This window comes from Perca flavescens, chromosome 2 (assembly GCF_004354835.1).
Source record: "Perca flavescens isolate YP-PL-M2 chromosome 2, PFLA_1.0, whole genome shotgun sequence".
Classification (NCBI taxonomy): domain Eukaryota; kingdom Metazoa; phylum Chordata; class Actinopteri; order Perciformes; family Percidae; genus Perca; species Perca flavescens.
In genome coordinates this window covers 9490475-9509620 of record NC_041332.1, presented here as the reverse complement: position 1 = coordinate 9509620, position 19146 = coordinate 9490475, and positions in this window count along the sequence as shown.

The following is a 19146-nucleotide window of genomic DNA, read 5'->3' as shown; positions in this document are numbered from 1 at the left end:
TCTCCTCCTCTACTTTGTCTTCAACCCCCCCACCCCTCCCCCCACCCCCACATATTGTCATTCAATTGTATTATCTCCCTTCCACAGGGAAGCCGGAGTATTAAATGACTATTGATTAACCCCCTCTCTATTCGAGATATGCAATATGCTACAGTAGATGTACAGTTAGATGTATGAGACTCGTATAGATAGACAATATGGTGAGAGAAGATAATATTTATGAATCCATGTGTTAGAATAAAACGTCACCAAGATTTAAAAGGTCACTGAAAGGATGATGATGTATTCATGTATTCCAGAGTGTTTGGAGTGTGCATTTTCTCTTTTTCCCCTCCATCCTCCCGACCGGATTTTAGATTTTTTTTCTCCAAAATGCATGTGAGTTATTTTTTTTTTTTTTTGTTCCTTCTGTTTTCTTAAATGTCATTCTAGTGTCATATAAAAGTGAAATAGCTTTTCAACCTCTGACTCCTGAAGTTTGTCTTTTACAATGTTGTTATTGTGTTGTTGTTTTTTTTACTTGTTTTTTTCCCAAGGTTGTGTAAAAGTTCAATGTTGGTCTCAATTTCCTTCTTCATTCCCAGTCCAAAAGCTTCATTTATCTTATCAAGCAGCGTCTATAGTGGAATGGCTAGTTGCAAAATATCTCAAATAATTGCTAGTGGCATCTTGCTAAATTAAATTGATCTGAATGAATGACTTTGACTGAGGAGTTAACTTCTTAGAGTCACATGTTTTTGCCTTGAAGCAGGTAAGTGTTTTGTTATTTTGTCCTTTTTTTACACACTTGATGAAGTTCCTTTTGCGGCACTTTCACTTATTTTGATAATTTAAAGCAGCATACAGCTTGGCCTTCAACTAACTGGCATCCATACACCTTATACAGTGTTGAAGAGCACCAATCATTCAGAATAGTATTCTTTAAAAATATATACTGTATATGTAAAATTCACTTCTTAAAGCTATAGTGCGTAGTTTCTGCCGCCCCTCTGAGGAATTTAAGTAATGAAAACAAAATTGTAGGGGGCCAGTGGCGTAGTCTAATGTATTGCAGTGGGTATACTGTACTGTATATGTATGGACCTATATATATATATATATATATATATAAATGTGTGTTATTAGGTGTCTGACAACTTTATGGAAAGGATCCCCACAGAGATACAATATCTTTTTGTTGAAGCATAAAATCTTTGTTTAACCATGTATGGACACGCTTGTATGCACCAATTTTACGGTGGAAATACCTTTATTTTGATTTATGATGATTTATGTGAAGAAGAAAAACACCTGACATTTCAAAATATATCAAAAATATAATGGAAAGTATGTTGTTACGTGCCATTGCACATTTTCGGTGCGTCCACATGATACAAGCCTTCCGTGACCGAGATACATTGTTTTGAATTAATTGTAAAATGTTGGTAATGGCAGATTTAGACACAAATTATGTGGTGCTGTATTCCAATTGTTGTCCTATTTAGTCCTAAATGTGAGGTTGCACCCAGAACATTCGTCTGGCTCCTTTGTACCCAAGGCTATGATTGAGCACATATCTGAGCTGAGCTTGACTGTAATTGAGACAAAAGGTAAATGGAAAGGTTCCATTTATGTGGATGTTCGGTATTTCTTCCAACCTAAAGGCCCACAGATTTAGTCCACTTTTCAAACCTTCTGAGCTCCGACGTGGCTGTCGCTGAACCCACCAGACTCCATTTAAATAACCAATACTTTCAGCGTGTATGGAGCCAACATATTTTCACGTGTAAATTACGTGTTTATTTCAACCAAACCAAAGTGGTGATTGTTAGAAAAATTGAAAAAACAAACCAAGACGGCTTTTCATAGTTTTATTTGGTGTTTGTCAACTTTGAATGAAGTACATTTTACAATGATAAAATCACTGTTTACGTACATGGAGTCTGGTGGGTTCAGCAATTATTATAACCTTGTTGATATGTCTGTAAAACGGGAGAATGGGCAAAAATAAACACACCTGAGGAAACCGCCATAACACTATCTAACACATACACTATGACCATCACAATTATTCAAAATCACATTGGAGCAACTGAAAGCAGCAAATACATTGCATTTTTTTGTCTGTTGAAAAATCACAATTAATATATTAATATGTTATCCAAATAGTTCCGATTAATTTTCATTTGATCAACTAATTGATTAATCGAATAAATTATTCTAGGGTTTTTGTCACCATAAAAGGAAACAATGACAAAATTAAGTTTTTAGCATTGCCAGCACTCTATATTGTGTTGGTGATGGACACTGCCATTCCACAATGTATCGTTCAACAAAAATAAATTTACAATTTACAATTTACAATAGTGTTGTCAACATTATACAATTTGTAAAATGGCACCCAACTTCCATGTAACTGCCCAAAAAAGGCACTTTTAACAAGTGTTTTAGTATTGGTCTCTTTCATGGAGGATATATTATTAGATACACCTGTGTGGCCCAATCAGCTAATTGTAACAGCTGTTGTCAGTCTTTAAAATCCCTCCCTCTTCCCCTCTTTCTCTTACTTATCAGATAAACGAACTGCAGGAACAAAGCATCCACACACTGCTCTTTGGCATCTGTTTCTCCCTCTGTGTTTGATCACATGCATGGGCTGTTTGCATGTATTTTCTGCTATTTTCTTTCTTTGAACAGAGACAACAGTATAAAACCTACAACTGTGTAGGCTATTGTCTCTATTATCAGTTAAAACTGCTTTAGAAGTGTGACTTTGTTTATGGATCTAGAGCAATTACTGCCTCTAATAAGTCACATAAGCGTTAAGAGTCAAAATATTCTTTTCCCTGGATAAAAAGAGTACTTTTTACCTTCAGCGTTATTTAGTTTTAACTCAGCACAACAACAAATTCCTCAGCTATCCTATTGTTCCAGTGTCCACACACAATAAGAAATGGTCTCTGCTGTATTTTCTGCCATACTTAGTTCTGAGGGGATCATGGGAAATAATCTCCTCAAATATTTGTACATTGTGATCATTAGACAACCCAGTCTCACATCAGTTCGTGATGGCATTACGAAATGAAATCTATTAGAATGTGATACCATTACGTTATTGTAAAGATTTACGTGTTGGGGTCACGTTTTTTATACTAATGTATTTCAATGAGAAGCATCTTACGTAATCACAGCACGAAACTTTCTGCCACTCGGCTGGAGCAGAGAAGCTGGATACAGCTTTAATATTATTGGTATTTTTAGCCCAATAATCGCTGTTTTAATCAACATTTATTCACCAGATCTTATCACGGTTTATATGTATTTCTTTTAATGTTATTTCGGTCTATTTCGGCCAGGGAAGCTGGATTGCTTTGTTGTTTATTGTTATTTTTTAAACTATAACGCTACATCTTTCAACATGTATTTAGCTGTTATCATAGTTATCATGCATTTCTTTATTTTAATATTATTTCGGTCTTATTACCGGTGAAATATTACAGTAAATAAGACAGAACAGTAAGCTACGATATGAGCCGAGCTGGGCGCATTCAAAGCCGATGTCCCACGATGCAATGCGGGCATTCATTCACAGAATCAGACGGCGATCAACGGGTCTATAACGGCAGTATCACTTCAATGTACGTAAGGGATAATGTAGAGCGTTGTTATAGCGAATACAACAACGACGGGGTGATCAGGACCCCGACGCCAATCTTCTTCTAGCGGATTTATTGATAGCTCTCCTCCAGATGGAACAGAACTGCGTCCATGGCAACGCTCTGTTATGCATGGCAACGGTGTGTTATACTTGGAAACGGTCTGTTATCAAGAAAATAACAGACCGCATTGTACATTAGAATATAAGCAAGCCATGTAATAAATATATATAATCAGTAGTTGTGTCACCAGCAACAACACGTTGCTCAGTTTTGTTCCAGTAAGTTATGCATCGTAATAACGTTTAAAAAAAATCAGCTGAAGACTCCGGAAGTGACGTCGTAATTATCGCTCGGCGGATATAAAAGATACAAATACATAATATTCGTAACATTGATGTTTTTGTCTAACGTTGTATTTGAGGAGTTAAACAATAAAGATAGCATCAATAATAAAATACAGTTTCATGTATTTGTCTCATGTATTGTGTGCTCGGCCGGCCGGCGGGCGGCCTCAATCTGAAACGGAACGAAGCCCAGTCACGGTAGACAGCAGAAAGAGGAGCCCAACACGTCCTCCCACCCACCCCGGAAGAACTACAAGTGCTCAAGCTTTGTAACAGATTCTGGGCTGCGTCTATAGTGGGAGTAGTAGTTTTTAAGTATATTGGTATATTTCTCATAAGTAGAAGTTGGTAGTGTAGAATTCTGGATACACCCTGGGGTTTTTTTGGGATGGGGAACACACTTGTGTCATCATATTTTAAAAATAGAATCCTTAAATAGGTGAAAATAGCTTATTACCATATTTGACAGTGCTTACAGTGGATAAACTTTGCAGACCATATCTACATGATAGCTGAGGTCCAGAGCTTTCTATAACAGCTGGTTTTATGTGTGTAGCACCTTCTGTTGCTAAATGACAAGCCTTCATACATGTACTGGGTTCAAGGTTCGGAGGTCAATATTTCAAAGCAGGAGTAATGTATCTTCTCCAGACTGACATATGTTACTCTCCAGGTTGAGACCTTTACAACGACAGTTGGTTTTATGTGTGTAGCACCTTCTGTTGCTAAATGACATCAGCTGAAGACTCCGGAAGTGACGTAGTAATTACCACTCAGCGGATAGAAAAGATTGCTGCACGTAAAAAAATAAAACAAATTGCTGCACGTTGTATGTGAGAATTTATACAATAAAAATACCAATAATGAAAAAATTGTGTTTTATGCTAAGCACTTTGATTTGCCTTGTCGCAGAAAAATACTAGGCCTATATAAACAAACTACAGTTGACTGTTTAGAACTACAGCCTAATGGCTTGTTTAACTAATGGGCATTTGTTTTGACTTGTAGGCTACTGTTGTGAAAAACAAAAAATAAACTACTTACAAAGAGAAGCATTTTTCATTTTCCATGCATAGTTATTTAAAAACGCAATTTTCTAATTTTGCAGTTGATGAATGTTAATAGCAAAGACTAAAGGGGAAAAAAAACATGAGGATATTTATGTGTGGGAATTAATTAGATTTAACATCACACTGCATTATCAGTTGTTTTAAATAACTTTAATAACTTAAATTTATATGGTAGGCCTATCATATTAATTATTATTCAGAAGATGATCCTCATATCAATCAGCATGGTTAAAGCCTGTAGCTATCAGCTTTGTAGCCTTTACTGAGACTACCTTTTCAAAATTAAGAAGGGGCTATAGTTTTAGGAAGCATTTTAAGCAGATTTTTGCTGAGGTTTTTGTTCACAGAGATGTATAGCTTTGTATGGGTATGTGTACACAAACATGTGTTTTGGCATTTTTGGCACACTTCTACCTCAGCCTACTGTACACAGACACAAGTACTTTTGAATATTCTGCTAAGATAGAGACCAGAATGTGGTGCCATACCAACAATCTCATTCAACCATTTCACAAAATGAAGAGTTTCATTCATTCATTCATTCATTCATTCATTCATTCATTTCATTTATTTGTATAGCACAAGTAAACACAACAGAAGTTGACCACTGTGCTTCACATAACAAGAGTCAGGAAAGATAATAGAATAAAACATCCTTCAGACAGCAGAAAACATAATTAAAAATAAGAATTTAGAGAAATGCATGCTCCAAGAGATAAAACTTTAGTTTGAGTTTAAACTCATATAAAGAGGACAGCGATCTCAAGGAGACGGGGAGGCTATTCCACAGCCTAGGACCAACAACAGCGAAGGCACGGTCTCCTCTTGACTTTAGATGCGAGCGTGGCTGGGACAGGTTATAGGTGCTCGTGGAGTTGCTCGTGACATGGGTCAGAGGGTATCAAACATCATAAATGATGAACCAATCAATCGGCTCTGCTCCTATAGGCACCTTGGTGTGTACAACACCTTTGGCTGGAAGGCCCGTGTTGAAAGTGTGTCTTATCATTTAGAGCAGACACTCACAGTGAATCAGAGGGTTTATGTTATATATTACAGAGCATTTTAATATGTCAACAATATCTAAAAACATTTTAATTAAAGCTTACTTTTCAGGGGAGCACATATGGTCTGATCAATCTTATTCTCCATGCCAAGTAGCTCTTATCCTCTGGCAGAAGAAATCAGTACCCTAATGTAAACTAAATAATTCTAAACTATAGCCCTAATTTGGACCTACCTCAATTAAAACTTTAAATAATGTTGCTTGAGGCTGCAGGAAATAGCTTCATGATATGATGCATATAGGGTTGTGTGTTGCTCACTGTTTGTGAGAGATGAGCAATAGCAAATTAAATTTGCTGCCACTAGGGTGCGTCTAGATTTCTAGGCTAGTATGCTTGTTATGTGGTAGGACATTTGATAAGGAAACCACTGCTTCTTTTATAAACTGGTTTTAGCCATGCTAGTGGTTATGGGCAGGTCGGTCTGTAATGTCTAGTACTTTGGTTCAAGCCGAAATATATAAATGGACTGTTTTTATATAGTGCTTTTCTAGTCTTAACAACTACTCAAAGTACTTTTACATAGTACAGGAACCATTCACACACATTCATACGCTCTTGAAACCATGAAGATGACATTTGTGGTTTTGAGTGAAATGTCTAATTAGCTATTGGATGGATTGCCATGAATTTTGGTACAGATATTCATCAGATCAAGTGCAACAGCTTGCAACAGACTTGTCATCTATACCATCATTATATTAAGATTTTAATATGTCCAGTACTTTGGTTTATGCCCAAAAAGCTGCAAAACTTTGCATTCCCATCAACCTCAGCGGTACTGTTAGCGTGCTAAACTAAATTGTGAAAATGGAAAACATACCTGTTAAATATCAGCATGTTAGCATGCTGACATTAGCATGTACCTCCAAATACAGCCTTACAGAGCTGCTAGCATGGCTGTAGACTCACTACCAATCTAAAACTAAATTACAAAGTGCTTCATTTGTCTAAGATTAGAGGTTTATGTATGTTGTACAGATCGTAAAGCTAACGAGACATCTTAAATGTATTAATAAAATTGGCTTGCATTAAAAAAAGCAGCTATAAACAAAGCAAACTGTGAAACAAAAAGAGATTAAAAATCAAATACAAACAAAATCCAGTAAAATAAAGGCTATGCAACTTAAAATCAAGTAAAAATAAACTCAAGTAAGATCAGATTTAAAATCAAATAGTTTTTAAGAGTTTTAAAAGAACACAGTGAATGAACACACAAAGTGTATTTGATTATTAGGTTAAAAGTGCATATACCTACTGTATGTAAAGGTGCTGACACACCAAGGAGATTATCGGCCGTTGGACAGTCCGGCGAGGTCAGTGACTCGAATCTGTTCGGTGTGTCACGTGTCGTCGTCCGTCTGGGGGGCTGTCGGCGTTCATTTTGGCCGACCTGACACGTTCAGTCGGCGGCAGGGCCGTCGGGACTCACCCGGAAATGGCGAGCGGAATGAGCGTGACTAGAGTCTCTCAAAATCTGATGAAAATCTTTTAAACTGACCTTCGTTGAGCTGAAATGAAGACAGATTCAGCAACTGCATGGTCTATTTCTCTCAGAAACATGTTTCAGTGAACTATTTTAGTACAATATGAGATCGTATTCTGAACGGCCGCCATGACAGTCTGGCTTTGAATTTCCGGAGAAAACAAACCCATGTGACGCGTTCGTCCAATCAGCTGCCGGTTTTCATTTCTTCGGCAACAATACAGATTAGCGCCCCCTGCTGTTATAGAGATGTATTACGTCTCGTCTTGTCTCTTCGGTGTGTTCTGTGGCACCTTTTGGACCAACACGGGGAGACTGATCATTTCGACTGGCTTTTCTGTCAACGGTTGACCGTCTGGTCAGTGTGTAAGCAGCTTTACACCTGCACCAGACAGTGAGAAATCACAACATAACACAGTAAGAAAATCATCTAACAGACTCTCCCTCTTGTGGTACTTCCATGTGCATATTTTCTGTTTTTTCTTATTATTTTTCCCTATTTAACCTTCCCCCCCCATCCCTCCATCCACCATCATCTACACTCAAATCCACATTAGGCGCGTCCACTCCTTCCTCCGATGCCACTCACTCCCTTTCATCTCTTATTTTCCTCTCTGATCTCAACCAGGCCTGGGCCATTATGGTGCTGTGCTGCCAACTACTGAAGAAATGTAATTAGCAAAATATATTTGACACAGCTTTGCTATCATGCAAACCCCTATATAAATGTATTATAACTCTATTTTCTGCTCATTTCCTGGTTCTGGGTGACTAAGCAGTGGAGCCTTCCTTATAAATCCTCCAGCAGACATGTGGCGCCAACAAGGAACTTGTATGGAGATGATTATAAACCACATCTGCGAACTAAAGGGATGCATTCACACCTATATAGTCTTTGGTCTGAATAAGAACTAATTTACATTTGTAAGCATGGCCGGATTAAAATGGTAAGGAGCCCTGAGACAAAAAGGAGCGTTGGTCCCGTCTCTCGGTTCCCTGTGCATTGTGTTGCCTTCAAGTAAACATCCAATGCAGTGCACACAGTGGACCACACAATGCAATTTAATTATGTTTTGCCTACTCCTACACTGGATACCTGCACCCAGGTTGTGTTGCTGTGTGTCAGTTAATTAATAGTATTTTTCTTTAACACATTCATTTGGGAAAATGCACCATGTAAGAAGAATGGTTCAATTCTTTACAACGTATGGCTTTAAGATCAGGAAATAATGCCTTGAGATCCTTTTCAACCTCATTTTCAGTTAAAAAAATAATGATATGTTTATTTAATATAGTACATTTTACAGACGAAGTAAAACAATTGTTAAAAATAAAACCCGTCTTTAATCAAATGACCAAAAACAATGTATTAACACAAAGTGCATCTGGGGTTTTTGGGGCCTCTGTTACAGTATGATAATGCAATATTACACAATGTGCAGCATCTGGTAGCTGAAATTCTGGCAGTGACATAAAAAAAAACTAGCCACTGTAAATAATCAGCTTTCACATGCATCATTTGAACTCGTCCAACAGTATCATCAGAGCTGGAATTCCAATTAAGATCACATAACATTGGTACTTCCTGTAACAAAGATGACTACCTCTGTTTGTCTTGGAACAGACTAAAGGCTGATTTATGTGTCTGTGGAGGCTCCACGCAGAGCCTTTGCTGTAGCCTACGTAAGAGGCCTGAAGGTTTATACTTATGTAGTGTGTGCGTCATTCTCTTTAAGAGAATAGCAGGGCCCGTATGTGTGTGCGTGTGGGCATTGTGTGGTAGAGCATGTGAGAGAGTGATGGGGATTAGCTTCGGAGCGAGGACTCTAGAGAGGCATGGTGGAAGAAACAAAGTGTCTCCCCTGTGCTTTCTGACCACGGTGAGAAATCTGGAGCAGGAAAAGTTAAGCCTCTCCTTGAATTCATGTTGTTTATGGAGAAGGAGAACCAGGCAATGAGTCGGGGGAAAATGCCACGGTCAAGCGATGTGCGTCACCACGATGTGTAGTCATTTTTTTTGAGAGGAGCACGTCAGGCTACGGCATAGGGTCCGGCATAGGGTCGTTCTCTCCACATACCTACATACATAGCCTCAGCGTTGATTTAACGCAGAGGCATAAATCAGACTTTAGAGTTTACAATCATGCTAGCAGCTATGAGTCTTAAATTAGGAACTGTAGTGGTTTACATTAAATGCCCACATTAGCAGCCTAACAATGACATGCTAGCATGTTGATGTTTAACAGTCAATGTTACAATGGTTAACAATGTTAACCATCTTAGTTACGTTGGTAAGTAAATACAAAATTCACTAGGCTGATGGGAATCATTATTTTTGCAGGTATTTTGGTCAAAATTAAAAGTATTCGACACGTCCCAATGTGGTAGATGAAAAGTCAGGATTGGATTCATCGTCTGGGGACCATGAGTGTCTGTATAGATTCCCAGGCAATCCAGCAAATAGTTCAGATATCTCAGTATGGACCAGAGCGGTGGACGTGCGGACAAACCAACATTGTCATTCAGCCCTTAATGTGTCTTCCGTGGGTCTGTTATGTAGAAGTAACAGCGTTGGACTTCATTTTACTGACACGTTTTTTTGCTCAGTCTTAAAGAACTAAACTTCCATGCCACTATTTCATCAGAAAAACCCAAGTCTGCCATTAGCAACAAGTAACAACGCTAACATTTAGATGGTGGAACATTCCCAAAAACTTGGAACTGTATCGCCATGCAGTATTTTGAAAATGCACTTATTATGTGTGAGTTCTGTAATGAGGTTTCACCTACAAGCTGCTCTCCTGCACTGACAACGGAGGGAACACAACTGCCAAACATTTCTCTTGTCGCAGGAAAGGAAATGAAAGGACTGGTTGCTTAAAAACCTCTGCCAGCAAAGGCAATCCTGTTATGCATGGAGAGCTTCTGCAAACACACTTAAAAGGAACTGCTTGAGTATGTGCAAAGCCATGCTACCACTCACAATTGGCATAAAACAGACCTCCAACCTGAATTATTCTTCTAGCACTCGAGAACCTGAGCATCTCCTGGACATCTGTACTCCAATCAAAGGCAGCATGTAAAGAAACAGCAGGCTAACATGTATCCAAACTAATGTATCAGTCTGTAATGAGAGTCTGATCAATTTAATACGACCAGGAATCCAAGTGAGACCCAGATGCAGTTTAATTGATAGATGAATGTATAAACAGAGGGATGTGAAATGGGTGTAGCTGGTGGTAATACTCCTCTGTATCAATAGTGCTTTAACACAAACTTTTGGACCAATAATATTAATAAGAACACAACACATCGACACAATTTATTCCAAAATAAACCAAAAAACACCTATGTGTTTCTTTTTGGAGAGCATGTTACTTTTCTTTGACCCACTTCCTGTGCCAAAAACATAATTTCACAGCAAAAAATGTGGGTTTTTTGTTGTTGTTATTTTTTCTGTTAGGGCTAATAATAGTCAAAACTTACTTGTTGAGATGTAAATCATAGTTATGAGTGTGGTGCTTTCTCATCCTTTCATTCATTCAGATTTTTCAAGCAGTCCAACACTGATTTGGCGAACTGACGCTTGACCCTTAATGCGATTCTTCCTTGTCTTCCATATTCTTCCATGTCACCATCTTAGACAGACCAAACACTATTATTTAATCAAAATGAGTGATCTTTTTCTTGGAGCCACATTTGATTCCAAAAATAAACAACTCTGGCATAAAATCCAGAGTCATTGAGTCATCCCTCTAAAAGTCCGACATCCCAAACTGTGACTCTATAGAGATATAGAAGCCAGCCACCAGCTGTTGCAGTTTGTCAGATGTTGAACAGCTGCGAGGCCTTCAGAGCTTCATCTTGTTCTCACTGTTGCTCCACATCTGCTCCTCACTGCTGTGTGTGTGTGTGTGTGTGTGTGAGTGTGTGTGTGTGTGAGTGTGTGTGTGTGTGTGTGTGTCCTTTTGACCAGTCTTCACAGCTTATATTAAAAGTCTGCATCAGCAGTGAAGCCTTTGTACCTGTGCCACTTCAGGAGAGCCACCTGCAGTGAGCTTTCAGCACCTCCTAATTGGCAATTTTAGTAAGGAAATGTTCAAACAGCTGTTGTCACCTTCTATGTTAAATGTCACACACCTTTAGTAACAAGTGATCTGACACAAACATAAATGTCCCTCCACTGAGTCCACTCTGCCTCGTTGACTCGAGTCAAGCTGGTCACTTGAGCAAACAGCTTAACTTCTAAGAGACTCTGGCTGCATAATGACATAATAATTAATTGCCTGAAATGCCTCTTGAAAATATTTCCCTCTGAATAAAAATTCTAAATTCTTTCTTTTTAAAAACAGCTCTCGACCATCTGTGACTTTGCAGCTCCAACAGTGGATTAGAACATAATGTGATAACTACCAAATTATCCCCCTTTGGAAAAAAATGTGGCAGTCCTATGATATAGTTTAGTAATAAGAATATAATCAGAAATTGAATTTGTTTGAGAAACTCTACAGTTTTGTATATCAATGGGCAAATTGAAAGGGTAGCAACAGAGTCTGGAGTGATACACGCCGCTTTAATTTCTTTGGAGAAATACTATAATTAGTTTTAGTCATGGTGGAGTCGGACTCAACACACACACACACACACACACACACAGACACACATCCTTGACAAACCATTTGTGACCACTTGATAGAATTTACAGTGCAATAACAAGATAAGAGCTCTCAATTTAATTTGGATTCCCATTAAAAGACCTAATCAGGCCACAGAGAGTGAACTGGTGGGAAGTAGATAGACAATTAATCAGAGGAATGGCTACATGTGTGTTTCCTCTCCGTCTGCAGTGTGCTGCACAATGAGAGGCCATCGAGGGTGGGGAAAGGAGGGGGCTGCAGAGCACGACATGCAATTACCAGCCCCTACCTCCCCTATCTCTGGCTCAGGCTTAACTTAAAGCTCACACACCGACGCCGCATTCAGCACAGAGGAGGAAGACAAAATGGGCGGAAGTTCTTAAAGATGTGCGCGCGGTCTGACACAACTGTGTGCAGCCAACGTGGACCGGGAGACAATGGAAGAGTGATGTCCTCTGTATCAATGCCTGCAGAGACAGATGCAATGGCTCATGCACATATGGACATAAAGAACGCGCACAATCAATCAAACCCACATATTTGCTCTTCTCAGTGTTTATAGAGACTGCAGTTGGGCCTGAATGAATATTTTGTGTGTGTGTGTGTGTGTGTGTGTGTGTGTGTGTGTGTGTGTGTGTGTGTGTGTGTGTGTGCGTGGCTGAGGAAATAGTCTCACATTGCCAGACCCACTGTATCTCCACAGTGCTGTAGATAAAGGTCTGGCTACACCACACAAAAAAAACACTCTGGGTTATTTGCATTTCTTTAAACTAAATGGACTGTATTTATACAGCACTTTTCTAGTCTTAACAACTACTCAAAGCACTTTTACACAGTACAGGAACCATTCACCATTCACATGCATTCATACAGGCCAAGGCTGCCACACAAGGTGCCACCTGCTCATCTGATAAACATTCACACACAGTTGGCACAGCATCAGGGAGCAATTCAGGTTTAAGTGTCTTGCCCAAGGACACTTGGGCAATGACATGGGACAGCAAGGCCAGGGATCAAACCACCAACCTTCTGATTGGTAGGTGACCGCTCTATCACCTGAACCACAGCCACCCCCAACCAATCACAATTGTCTTGGGGCAGCTCAAAGCACCGAACGCAGTGACGGTGCCTCTGCAATATAGTCTCGGATAGAAACTTTTGGTGGAACATTTGCACCCCGGCAAAAAAAACAACAACACACAATATTAAATGAAGTTAACAGTTTACATAATACAGTAACAGGAGCTTTTTGAAATTAGCTTAAAATTAGCTGGATACATGGTTATACCTGATTTGCTCTAACCAGTGTATCGCCGTGTGTACTTCGTCCACAGCAATCCCCCCAATCGGTCTCAAAATGTCACAGTTAGATAGTAAATGCAGCGAATATATTCTTTATTAATCTTTAAAAATCATTCCTCAAAAAAGCAAGCCTGTTTTATTGCACGATCCAAATGTTCTTCCAAACTTGCCATTTTCAGCTTGTGGCTTTGCTAGCTCGAAGTTTGTTGTTGTTTGATCCTGGAAATGTGCTCCCGTTGATACAGACTACTCAGGAAGTAGAGAAGGTTATCCAGTAATTGGCGGTTCAATCCCAGGTTCTGCTGTCCGCATGTCGTAGTGTCCTTGGGCAAGATGCTGAAATCCAAATTGCTCCCGAAGGCCGTGCAATTGGTGTGCGAATGTTTAGATTAGATCCTGATGAGCAGATTGGCACCTTGGATGGCAGCCTCTGCCATCGGTGTGTAATGTGTGTGTGTGTGAATGGGGTGAATGTGGCAATCTAGTGTAAAGTGCTTTGAGTTGTCGGAAGACTACAAAGGCGCTATGCCATTCAAAAAATGCAAGTCCATCAGTTAGAGGAGTTAACGTGTAGGAGTGAATCTTAAACACTGCATCTTTAAGTGGAACTGATACAAATGAAAATGAAATGACACAAATAAGCTAGTAATTTCTAGTTTCCACCTCTAGCATCTGTTCCTCTGCCTGTCAACACTACATGCCAACAGTATCTTGGCATATGCATTCAACTCCGTAAGGTTCCAGTCACACCATAAAGTGTTAGAGCGAAATTTCATTTCAACGCAATTATTAGTGTTTTTAGCAAATGTGTTCACAGGAGTGCATTTGAGCGACCCACTCATGTGGTTTTAACAACTTTCAAAGTGTAGTTTGTGATAGCTCTGAGGTCATTAGTATTGTACTTTGACATTTTTTTTTGTTACTTTTTAATTTTAGTTAATTAAGATTTGTATTGCCTGCTCCTTTCCATCCCTCAACATGAAGCTGAAATAAAAAAATGTATTCACACATTTTTCAAAGAAAACAACAGAACGTCGATTTTTAAAACTGAACTCACAGATTTACTTTGTTGTCAAAAGTGATTTTCTGTAACTGTATATGAAAGCTGTATGTAGGTGTAAGCAGGCTGAAGAGGGCTAGAGGCAGATTGAAAATGAAGCATGTTATTACTGCAATGACTTTGTTGGCTCTGTGTGTGTGTGTGTGTGTGTGTGTGCACGCACACTTATGCATGCCTGTCCTTGTATATCAGTGTGATTGAGAGTTGAGGGCATCACTGTGTGAATCATAGCACATAATTTGTAATTCCAGCTAAACTGTAATTCCCAGGCTAAATGGTTTGACAGAGGAATAAGAGGAGGAGGGGGGGGAGGAGGGGGAGGTGGAGAGCGCTGGTTGGTCGGCGGTGCAATACCTAGATGCAACAGAAAGGACAAAAGCATCAGTCTTGGGAATAGTGGAGCTAAATAAGAAAGAGGGTCTAGGTTGATTTCTGTTTGGCCTCTCCTCCTTTTTACATGTTAATGACTCCCATAGAACACCATGATAAGATCTTGTCATCCATGTCGCTTTTTCTTCCCTGGACAAATTGCAAAGTGTGTGTGTGTGTGTGTGTGTGTGTGTGTGTGTGTGTGTGTGTGTGCATATGCATATGGAGGAGGAGGCAATTAGACAAGCATTGCATTGCAATTATAATCTTTTTGTGGCACACATTTCTGTCGCACTTTTTTTTTATTTTCACACAAAACTGCATAAAATCCAGATAATTAAAAAATAAGTAATGTGTCAGGAGAGGTCAAGAAACCACAGGCTTTTACAACAGACCTCCCCTCAATTTAAGGACCTATCAGACACCAATCCGATTCAAAACAAAAAAATGCATGTAAAACAATACAGGGAAAAAGAAGAGTACAAATATATATTTATATTTATATATTTAGCTAAATGTCAATGAATAATTAGACATCCTATATTAAATGTGATTACAATTTTCCTTTAAAAAATGTATAACGACTTAACGAGCTTTTGATAATGTGTAGTTTGAAGTTCCATATCTATATACTGCAATATCTAAGGGAGTACTGGCTTTGTTTAATTTTGTATAGTTGAAGGTGGAAATGACTAACCTGTCTAGTATAAGGCTTTATGCAACCCATATCCCATTTGTTGCGCAGTCCACTAAACCCCTCCCCCGCAGAACAATTTTCAAATCATATCTTAGCAAATGGAACTGGGTACAGCGCCTGTACAAAGCAAAAACACAAGGACAAAAGTGTAAGGAATGGATAAAAATATGTTAGTCTGCTCTAAACAGCAAGTGTTAGCATGTCCGGCTAACTTACGACCCAGCTACCGTAGCATTGCTACCAAAGCCAAGGAGCATCTATTTATCTAATACATTGGTTTGTGGGATACAGGTTACACATCCACTGTGTGCTAGTATATGAGAGTTTAGGCTAACGTTAGAGGCTCTGTCCTCCTTCTTAAAGGGTAACTACCGTTTTTTTTCAACCTGGACCGTATTTTCCTGTTTTTGTGTCTAAGTGATAGCCTAGAAATCTAGACCCCCTAGTGGCAGCAAATGTATTTGGCAGCCAGGGGGGGTCTAGGCACTCTCCATTGACTTTCGAGCTGCAAAAAACAAATTTTGGTCAAGCCAATCACATCGTGTATAGAGTGGGTGGGCGGGGCTTATGGCTGCTGCTGCTGGGAACAGCGGTCTTCTGGAAGACTTGGAGTTAAGCTTTTCTTTGAGAAAAGAACAAAGAACGGCACTGAAGTCATTCTTAAAAAAGGAAGATGTGTTCGGAGTTTTGCCGACCGGATGCGGCAAAAGTTTAATCTATCAACTAGCTTCTCTACCTTCTTCGTTGCTCTGCCTGGTTGTAGCGCTATCCTATTGCGTGCAGAGGGAATTTGAAAGACAACCGTTTATCCCGCCCCTCGGATCGAGCTCCGTCAATGGTGAGTTCCCAGACCCTACATCTGGATGTGAGTCTGGCTTGTCAGGCTATCTAAGTGACTGATGGGAACAACAATCTACACTAGCTCAGTATTAAGTGAGATTGCTGCAGTCGGCAGTGGCGAAAACAAGCTACAATGTAAGTTAATAGGGCAATAGTGCAGCTTGTATTTACCTTCACTAAAGTGCTCGTTTTGCCACTGACAGGCTAAGATTAATATTTTAAGTGTCTGACAACATTCTGGAAAGGATTTTTAAGGAGGTCGACCTTTCTGTTAAAGAGTAAGAATCTTTTTTTTTTTTTAAATTGCGTTGGCTAAAGCCCCCAGACTCCATATAAATAAACAGTAATTTTAGCATCGTAAAATGCACTTCATTCAAAGACGGCAGAAGCAAAATAAAACTATGAAAAGCTGTTTTGAGTCATCTTTCCAACCATCACAACTCTTTTGGTTGAAATACACACATAGTTTACCAATATACATGTGAAAATATGTTGTCTTTTTACACCCCAAAAGTATTCTTTTTTTGTCTGTTGGGTTTAGCGCTAGCGACCTCAGAGCTGTTTGTGGTTAAACAGAAAAGGTCTTAAAGAGGTTTTAAAAGGCCTATCTCTGTAGGGATCATTTTCAGAAGTTCAGGTCCGTCCCAGCGATTGACTGCAGCTGAGGATACTACCCTCATATAAGGAGCCAAGATGGCGGCTGTCAGTGGGCAGCAGGCATTTTCTCATCCTCCTAATCACCCAACTGGCCACTCTTTTTGTACTCTTTGGTTTTAGATTGGATATCGTTTTTCGTTTGTTAAGTAAGGGTGGACCTCCAGATGTGTTGATCTTGTTTTCTCATGTTTTTGTCTTTTGTTTTGCCCATTTGTTTGTTAGGTTAGTTGCTTATCTCTCAGTTAGGATTGTTTTGTTTGTTACTTTTATGGTAGGCCACCCTGAAGCTTTATACATTTGTTACATATATTCTATGTAAAATAAATTCCTTTATTTATCTAATCACTGAATTGTTTGTGGCTACTTGGGAGACGGGGAAGATGGGGCCTTTCCATGTTGCGTCCTAGGCACCCCTAGACTGGGGCGTAACAGACAATAATCTACGCCTTTCAGTGGCAAAATAAAGCACTTTTAGTGGACCAAATTGACGATGCACATTTTTTCCCATAGGGTTACATAGCAGCCCAGGCTGTGGCTGAAGGTTACAGCTTGCACGCTTAATACTAAACCAATTTTAAAGGTTGTTGTTTCTATCAGTCACTTAGATACAAAAACATAGGAAAATAGGGTCCAGGTTGAGTTACCCTTTAATTTGATTTGTGAACGTTTACACTCCAGCAACCCCTGCCAAACTGCTCGATGGTGCTTTTTGCCCCCAACTGCTCCTTCCAGGCAGCACTGCAACCACTGCCTTCAAGGCACCTAACCCTAACCTTAACCTTAACCCTAACCATAACCATAACCAGTGCCTCCCAACCACTGCCTGGAAGGCGCCGTTGGGGGCAAAAAATACAGATAAACTGAGATAGTGTTGTATTTTTCATATACATTAGTTGGTTCTCACCCTCAAAGCCTTTCTCTTGTAAATGTGAAACACTGTAAATGGGAACAAAATGATATTTTCTATGGTATGCATCTAAATAGGGTTAGCCTATTTTACTCATCACTGAATAAAAGAGCTGGATTTACTGTTGCCAAGCATAGCAACAGTAACTAAGGGAGGCAGGGATTAGGAAATGGTCAACTAAAGAAGCTATTACTTTACTTGCCTGGAGATGGTGCACATCAACATGTGTGGGAGAACTGTAATGAAAATGTACGAAACCTGTGAAACGTTGTGGATTATTGCAATATAGGCTTTATGAAAACTTAATCATCTGTGCAACAAGGGGGTACTGTGACCTTTTGACAAAAGAGAACTTCTAGAAAACCGTTGAGTGTTTCCATCTCTTAAGATTTGCTTGCATCAGACTGGAATGTGTTGACTAGGACATAATGACTAGATCAGATACAGGAATGCAACAGGTTGGTGTGCCTAATGTATGATTGAATGTTTTGTAGGAATCTGTGGAGCCGCTTTTAATTAACAACGGCTAATTTCTGTGTCATTTTGGTGTAACTTCAGCAGCTGTCATCACGGGGGGTTAGACCACGTGAGTGGTAATTCCCCTTGCACTTGCTTTTCTTCACCTGTTGACCTTCCTTATCCACACACATGTTACAGTTTGAATTCAGAGAGTGCAACAAATAGGTTATCTCTTGTTGAGACGCTAATTGGCCACAGTGCTTAGCTCCGACCTCTCCAGTATGGACAGCAGACCCCTCGGATGCATTTTCCATCAGGTCCAGCGCACAGTGCTCTCTACCTTGTTCTTTTTTTAACCATCTGGCACCCAGTGAGATGGCAGACGTCAAGCTCTCGACCTCCACATCTGCCACATCAGCTTGTTAATTAACAGCAAAACATCTGCTGGCCGCGGTGGAGAGGAGTGAAGAGTGCGAATCGGCAGAGGAAAGAAGGGAGAGAGAGAGAGAGAGAGGGAATTAACCCAGAGCTCTGGAGCCCTCAACAGACAGATGGATCAACGGAGAGTCCTTGACTGAACACTGCAGTACCCAAACATTAATGAGCTGTGGTAGAG